The sequence below is a fragment of the Triticum dicoccoides genome, chromosome 3B (assembly GCF_002162155.2).
Source record: "Triticum dicoccoides isolate Atlit2015 ecotype Zavitan chromosome 3B, WEW_v2.0, whole genome shotgun sequence".
Classification (NCBI taxonomy): domain Eukaryota; kingdom Viridiplantae; phylum Streptophyta; class Magnoliopsida; order Poales; family Poaceae; genus Triticum; species Triticum dicoccoides.
Window position 1 is genome coordinate 440,971,717 of NC_041385.1, and position 8,211 is coordinate 440,979,927.

Consider the following 8,211-nt stretch of genomic DNA (forward strand, 5'->3'; position numbering starts at 1 on the left):
ACCAGATACAAAACTAACATGGATGAACAATTGGAACAACGTCGGGGTGGAAGATCGTAATGAAGATGAGACTAGGTTCTGCTATTTCCATCAACATTCGTGCACCAACTTTCAGTCTGCAACACTTGAGAAAGTTTATCCAAGTTCGGCCATAAAAAAAGCAGCGATCTTCTTGGTTCATGAGCCCAACTCGGAACTTATATCCATGGCTTGTCTTCACTGTGACCATTAAACTGGTGTATTCAGTTATGGCAACGCCGAGCATCTTGAGTACATGTGTTCTAGCAGAGCAAATAATGCACTGCAGGAAAAATAATGTGAGAACACAATGTATTCCCTATACAAATCTAGAAATAATTTCCTCCTTCACGTTAGTGTTGACCATCGTACTATGATAATCCCCAAGTGCAGGGAATCATCGTAGAAATTCCCAAAGGTGGAAGTGATAAGTATGGAGTGTCGAACCCACAAGGAGCTAAAAGTAAGATCAATATTCTCTCAAGTCATATCTGCCACTGATACGACTCTACGTACATCGAACGTTTGCTTCCAACTATAAACGAGAAATAAAACTACGTTGTGGGTATGAAGAGGATAACTTTGTATGATATCGGAGAGCTAAAATATAAAAGTAGGTGTTGTTATCATAAAGTTAGAATATATTACTAAATATTATAAATAGCGAGTGTGGAATAATGATGGATCGGTGTGCGGAATTGTCCTAGGCAATTGTTAACAAGACCAGAAGTCGTCATTGCGATTTCATATGAGGGAGAGGCATAAGCTAACATACCTTCTCTTCTTGGATCATATGCACTTATGATTGGAACTCTAGCAAGCATCCGCAACTACTAAAGATCATTAAGGTAAAATCCAACCATAGCATTAACATATCAAGTCCCATTTATTCCCATACGCCATGACCCACTTATCCATGTTTATGCTTCTGTCACTCAAGCAATGCAGACAATAAGTAAACCATGGACATATGCAACACCCTACAGCGGGAATCCCTCACGCTTGCACGACGCGGAGGGCGCAATAGGACAGCACCAAAATAAAACATACAACTCATACCAATCTAGATCATCAATCAACCCAAAGACAAAGGATATCTACTCAAAACATCATAAGATGGCAAAACATCATTGGATCATAATGTGTGGCATAAAGCACCATGTTCAAGTAGGGATTACAATGGAGTGCGAGAGAGTGGACAGCGTAAAAGAGATGAGGATGGTGATGGTGATGTTGATGAAGACGATCACTGCAGCGATGATTCCCCTTTGATGGCACTCCGGCGCCATTGAGAGAGAGGAGGAGAGGTTCTCCCCCTTGTGCTTCCTCATCCATGGCCTCCCCCCTGGATGGGGAGGGGTTCCCCTCTGGTACTTGGCCTTCATGGCGATGATGGCCCCTCCGAGATCCTTCCCCATGGCCTCCGGTGATGATGGCCCACTCCGGAAGGGTGCCAGAGAGGGCCTAGATTTATTTCTCATGGCTACAGAGGCTTTCGGCGGCAGAGCTTTTGATCTAGGTTTCTTTCTGGGGATTTCTATATTTATAGGAATTTTTGGCATCGGTTTCACGCCAAGGGGGTCTCCAAGTCGTCCACGAGATAGGGGGTCACTCCCAGGGGGGTAGGGCGCGCCCTCCACCCTCGTGGATGGCTCGGGACTCTTCTGGTCCATCTCCGATGCTCCGTGGGCTTCTTCTGGTCCATACAAAATCGTCAAAAAATGGCACTTCAATTGGACTATGTTTGGTATTCCTTTTCTGTAAAACGAAAAAACAAGGAAAAAACAGAAACTGGCATTGGGCTCTAGTTTAATAGGTTAGTCCCAAAAATCATATAAAATAGCATATAAATGCATATAAAACATCTAAGGTGGATAATATAATAGCATGAATACTTCATAAATTATAGATACATTGGAGACATATCAGCATCCCCAAGCTTAATTCCTGCTCGTCCTCGAGTAGGTAAATCATAAAAGAAATAATTTATGAAGTCTGAATGCTAGCAGGTGCACAAGTTTGATCAATGATAATTTCAATCACCTTTTCTAGCTTCATTATATATCATAACAGTAGCTCAACTCTTAAAACTTCTCATGATCAAGTAACAAGCTATTCACATGTTAAAGTATAGATCATAAACTTTCTTGAAAACTAACAAATCGTGCTCTTAGTCATCGAACAATTCCAATTAATCTTATTTTCAGGAAGGGTCTATGTAAGAGCTTTGATTCAGCAAACTCCACATACTCAACTATCATTTAATCTTTCACAATTGCTAACACTCACGTGATATTTATGGGTTCAAAGTTTTAATCGGACACAGAGAAAGATAGGGGTTTATAGTTTCGCCTTCCAACATTTTACCTCAAGGGTAATGTCAACAATAATACTTTATGAAAACCTACATCCAAGTCGATATATATATCCTGATCTCTCCAACACAAGGTGCTTGCCAATGGAAAAATGTAAAAAGGAAAGGTGAAAATCACCATGACTCTTGTATAAGGGTAGAAGGTAAAAGTAAAAGATAGGCCCTTCGCAGAGGGAAGCATAGGTTGTCATGTGCTTTAATGGTTGGATGCACAAAATCTTAATGCAAAAGAATGTCACTTTATATTGCCATGTATGATAGGGACCTTTATTATGTAGTCTGTCGCTTTTATTTCTTCCATATCACAAGCTCGTATAAAGCTTATTTTCTCCACACTAATATATCATACATATTTAGAGAGCAATTTTTATTGCTTGCAACAATGACAACTTACTTGAAGGATCTTACTCAATCCATAGGTAGATATGGTAGACTCTCATGGCAAAACTGGGTTTAAGGAATGTTTGGAAGCACAAGTAGTATCTCTACTTGGTGCAAAGAATTTGGCTAGCATGAGAGGGAAAGGCAAGCTCAACATGTTGGATGATCCAAAACAATATAACGTTTCAGATATAGGAAAACATAACTTATTAAGTTGTCTTCCTTGTCCAACATCTATTTTTTAGCATGTCATATTTTAATGAGTGGTCACAATTACAAAAGATGTCCAAGATAGTATATTTATATGTGAAATATCTCTTCCTTCAATATTCTTTCATAAATTGTTCAAGTGACCAATTCCGCGTCTGCTAACTTTCAATAAGTTTACTACCTATACTCATTATGTGTGAAGTCATTAATCCCCATGTTATAAGCGTATATAAATTCAGATTTATGGTATTCAATTCATTCAACCATTTACTCATAGGATATACGTGAAACACGTGAGTAAATGACAAACTAGTCCAAAAAGATATAAGTGAAGAATATTGAGCAGCCAAGTAATTAACAAGCCATGGGAGGATTCTTTTTCATTCAAGATTTCAGATCCAATGATTTTATTTAAACAGCAAGTAAAATTGAAAATACGCTCCAAGCAAAACACATATCATGTGACGAATAAAAATATAGCTCCGAGTAAGGTATATCGATAGTTTTGAAGACGAACGAGGGGATGCCTTCCGGGGCATCCCCAAGATTAGGCGCTTGACCTTTCCTTGAATATTACCTTGGGGTGCCTTGGGAATCCCCAAGCTTAGGGTCTTTCCACTCCTTATTCTCCTCATATCGATATCTAAGACAAAGCTTGAAAACTTCAATCACACAAAACTTAACGGAACTTCGTGAGATAGGTTAGCATGATAAAGAGTAAACCATTCACTTTGGTACTGTCAAATACAAGGTTCATAATTGTTCTCACACAATGCCTACTTTACCATATCATTTCTACAATTTATATTGAGAAACATAAGCCATAGAAATTAGAAAACAAGCAAACTATGCAATGAAAACAGAATCTGTCAGAAACAGAACAGTCTGTAATGATCTGAACAGAAACCGTACTTCTGTCACTCCAACAATTATGGAATAAATTGGTGGACGTGAGGAATTTTTATATGAATCTTCTTCAAAAAGAATCAACTCAAAATCACTCTTCTGTAAAAAATGACAGCTAATCTCGTGAGCGCAAAGTTTCTGTTTTTTACAGCAAGATCACATTAACTTTCACCCAAGTCTTCAAAAAGGTCTTACTTGGAACTTTATTGAAACAAAAGCTATAAAACATGATCACTACAGTATCTTAATCATTTAAACACACAAAAACAGTAAGGGTAAATATTGGGTTGTCTCCCAACAAGCGCTTTTCTTTAATGCCTTTTAGCTAGGCATGATGATTTCAATGATGCTCACATAAAAGATAAGAATTGAAACATAAAGAGAGCATCATGAAGAATATGACTAGCACATTTAAATCTAACTCACTTCCTATTCCTAGGGATTTTGTGAGCACACAATTTATGGGAACAAGAATCAACTAGCATAGGAAGGTAAAACAAGCATAACTTCAAAACTTCAAGCAAATAGAGAGGAAACTTGATATTATTACAACTCCTACAAGCATGTATTCCTCCCTCATAATAATATTCAGTAGCATCATGAATGAGTTAAAGAATATAACCATCACATAAAGCATTCTTTTCATGATCTACAAGCATATAAATTTTACTACTCTCCACATAAGCAAAATTCTTCTCATTCAGAATAGTGGGGGCAAACTCAACAAAATAACTATCATGTGAGGCATAATCCAATTGAGAATTAAAATCATGATGACAAGTTTCATGATTAGCATTATTCTTTATAGCATACATGTTAATAATCATCATAGGTAGCAACTTTGTTCTCATAATCAATTGGAACCTCTTCCAAAATAGTGGAATCATTACTAACTAAAGTTGACACTCTTCCAAATCCACTTTCATAAATATCACACTAAGATTCAACACCCTCCAAAATAGTGGGATCACTAATTCCTAAAGTTGACACTCTTCCAAACCCACTTTAGATGATAGTATTATTCATGCCCCAAAAGATATAAGTGAAGTTCATGGAGCATTCTACAATTAATATAGACTAACCAATATCCAAGCTCAAAATATATAAGTGAAGCACACGAAGCATTCTATAAAACCATACTCAAAAGATTTAAGTGAAGCACAAAGAGCATTCTATATAAGGTCATACTCAAAAGATATAAGTGAAGCACATGAATCATGCTATAAATCAATGAAGTGATATCTCATACTAGCATGGTTCTTAAAGAAAAAGAAAAACACAAAGGACACAAATCATGTGAACAAAACAAAAACCGAGGTATACCGATAATTGTTGAAGAAGAAAGATGATATTTACTTGGGGTGCCCTGGCATCCCCAAGCTTGAACTCTTGCCTCTCTTTATTCTTCTCACATCGGTAACTCCTCGTTCTTCGATCACTTCATCCACACAAAAACTTAACAAAAACTTTGTGAGATCCGTTAGTATAATAAAGAAAATCACTACCTTTAGGTATTGTTGCAAACTCATTCCAATTTCATATTAGCACTTTATATACTGTATTCCAACTTCACCATGGTTCATACCCCCCGATACTACCCATAGATTCATCAAAATAAGTGATCAACACATAGAAAATAGAATCTGTCAAAAATAGGACAGTCTGTAGTAATATGGAAATTTAGTAAACTTATGTAACTCCAAAAAATTCTTAGAAAATATGAAAATTCAAAATATTTGTACAAAAGTAATACGAAAAAAAATTAGACCCATTTGACTTTCCAGTAAAAATGTAAAATCACGCGCTACAGCCAAGGTTTCTGTTTTTGTACTGCACATAGCAAACAAGCGATCTAATCATCCTAAAACCAAAGCTTGGAATATTATTTTTATAATACAATGGATATACACAAAGGGATAATTATTTTTAGAGAAGCTTCCATGAACAAATTTACATTGTTTCATGAGCATGAACACAAGTGCTCAAGGTCAACCCTCACTTCTTCAATGCATAACCTTCCAATCACTTCTCTTATTGCAAAACTTTTTAGGCAGGACAGGCAAATATTTTTTTTTGTATTTTCATTCTTTTAATTTTTTTTGTATGTTTCACACACAACTAAACAGAAACAAAAAGGAAAAACAAAATCTACTTAGTGAATAAAGCAAACAAGCACACACGAGAATATCAACCCCACGCTATTGCTCCCGGCAACGGCGCCAGAAAGGTAAAATCATCGTAGCAATTCCCAGAGGTGGAAGTGATAAGTATGGAGTGTCGAACCCACAAGGAGCTAAAGGTAAGATCAATATTCTGTCAAGTCCTATCAGCCACTGATACGACTCTACGTACACTGAACGTTTGCTTCCAACTAGAAACGAGAAATAAAACTACGTTATGGGTATGAAGAGGATAACTTTGTATGATATCGGAGGGCTAAAATATAAAAGTGGGTGATGTTATAATAAAGTTAGAATATATTACTAAATATTATAAATAGTGAGTGTGGAATAATGATGGGTCTGTGTGCAGAATTGTCCTAGGCAATTGTTAACAAGACCGGATGTCGTCATTGCGATTTCATATGAGGGAGAGGCATAAGCTAACATACTTTCTCTTCTTGGATCATATGCACTTATGATTGGAACTCTAGAAAGCATCCGCAACTACTAAAGATCATTAAGGTAAAACCCAACCATAGCATTAACATATCAAGTCCCCTTTATTCCTGTTGGGGATATTACCACTAGGCGTAAACCGGCCTACTTGGGCCGGGTTAACTTCATTAGTGGCGTAAACGGATGAAGGCCCAAGGCCTGTAGTCGGTTAGAGCATGTAGCCGTAAACCGGCCTGATGTATGACTTGTATTGTAAGCAAGGAATAGGGAGATAGCAACCGGAATACGAGTATGAACCGGTTAGGACTCTATGGACCGACGGGCGTCACCCGTGTATATAAGGGGACGACCCGGTGGCGGTTCAGGATAGACAACTACAACTCGAGCCTAGGCGAAGCGTGTTTGCTCCCTAGCCATCGAGATCATATCAATTCCATCACAACTAGACGTAGGCTTTTACCTTCATCGAAGGGGCCGAACTAGTATAAAACCCTCGTGTCTTTGTGTCCGCTTTAAACCCCTTCAAGTAAACTCGTAGCGATGGCTCCACGACTAAGTCCTTTCGCTAGGACATCTGCCGTGACAAATCCACGACAGTTGGCGCCCACCGTGGGGCTATCGCACGATGGTTTGACGATCTTGGAGGGCAAGCTCAAGGGACTCGAAGGCTATGTTGTGGGCCGGATGACCAAGAGTCGTCGGGGCAGGATCTACATCGACGATGCAGGATGGGGTCCCGAGGCCGAGTCAATCGAGTACGGGTACCGGGTCCCCTTTGGTGGCATACACGTTTTCATTGGCAAAATCGGTGAGCCTGGGCCTGAGCCGGACATCGGCACCAACCTCATCGAGACAGCTCAGCGTGCGAGATCTACCCGGGTTAAACCCGCCGTGAAGCGTGTCTTCGTTGGAGTCGTCCACGAAGGTGAGCGTGAGGACGAGTCAGAACACGGTAATGAGACCGTCGTCTATTCTGATAATGAGTCCTCGACCGGAGAGACCGAATCGCTATACCAGTTGCAAGATGACCTGATTAGGGGCTGTTCCGATGGCGACAGTATTCCGGACCCCCCGGGCCAGGTCAACCGGGTTGGAATATTCATGGCCGGCACACAGGCGGTGAATCACTCTTCGACCGCCGCAGCAATGCTCTCCGGATCAGCAGCGGCAGCCGCAGTTGGGGCAGGAGCCCTTGTGCGCCCGCCAGTTCAAGTTCTATCTGAGTTGTTTGATGCACTAGCCGCGCTCATGGCAGAGGACAATTCGGCAGATCAGGAGGCCCATAATGCAGAAATTGCGAAGGTGAGAGAGCAGATCGTGCAAGCTAAAGCGGATCTGGCAGCAGAAAAAGACCGGATGGCTGCAGAGCGGGCCGCTTTGGACGCACAGGCCTATAAACTCATGCTTGACTAGAATGCATCACAGGAGGTTTTGAAGCGGAAGCACAGATCACGCCTGCCGTTAGGGTTTGACCCCCGAAATCTCTTTCACACTCCAGGAGCTGGACCCAGTAATCCGCCGCGGTACCCGGAGACAAACCGGATTGAGGCGCCAGGGCCAGGAGCGATGGTCCAACCTCGCCTGATGGAACCTCCTCGCCAAAACATTGCGGTTCCTCCACCGGTCCAGACACCCCCGGGTCATTATTCGAATCCTATGGACAACCTTGTTGCGGCCGCTGCACGGCTAGAGGCCATCCCAGTC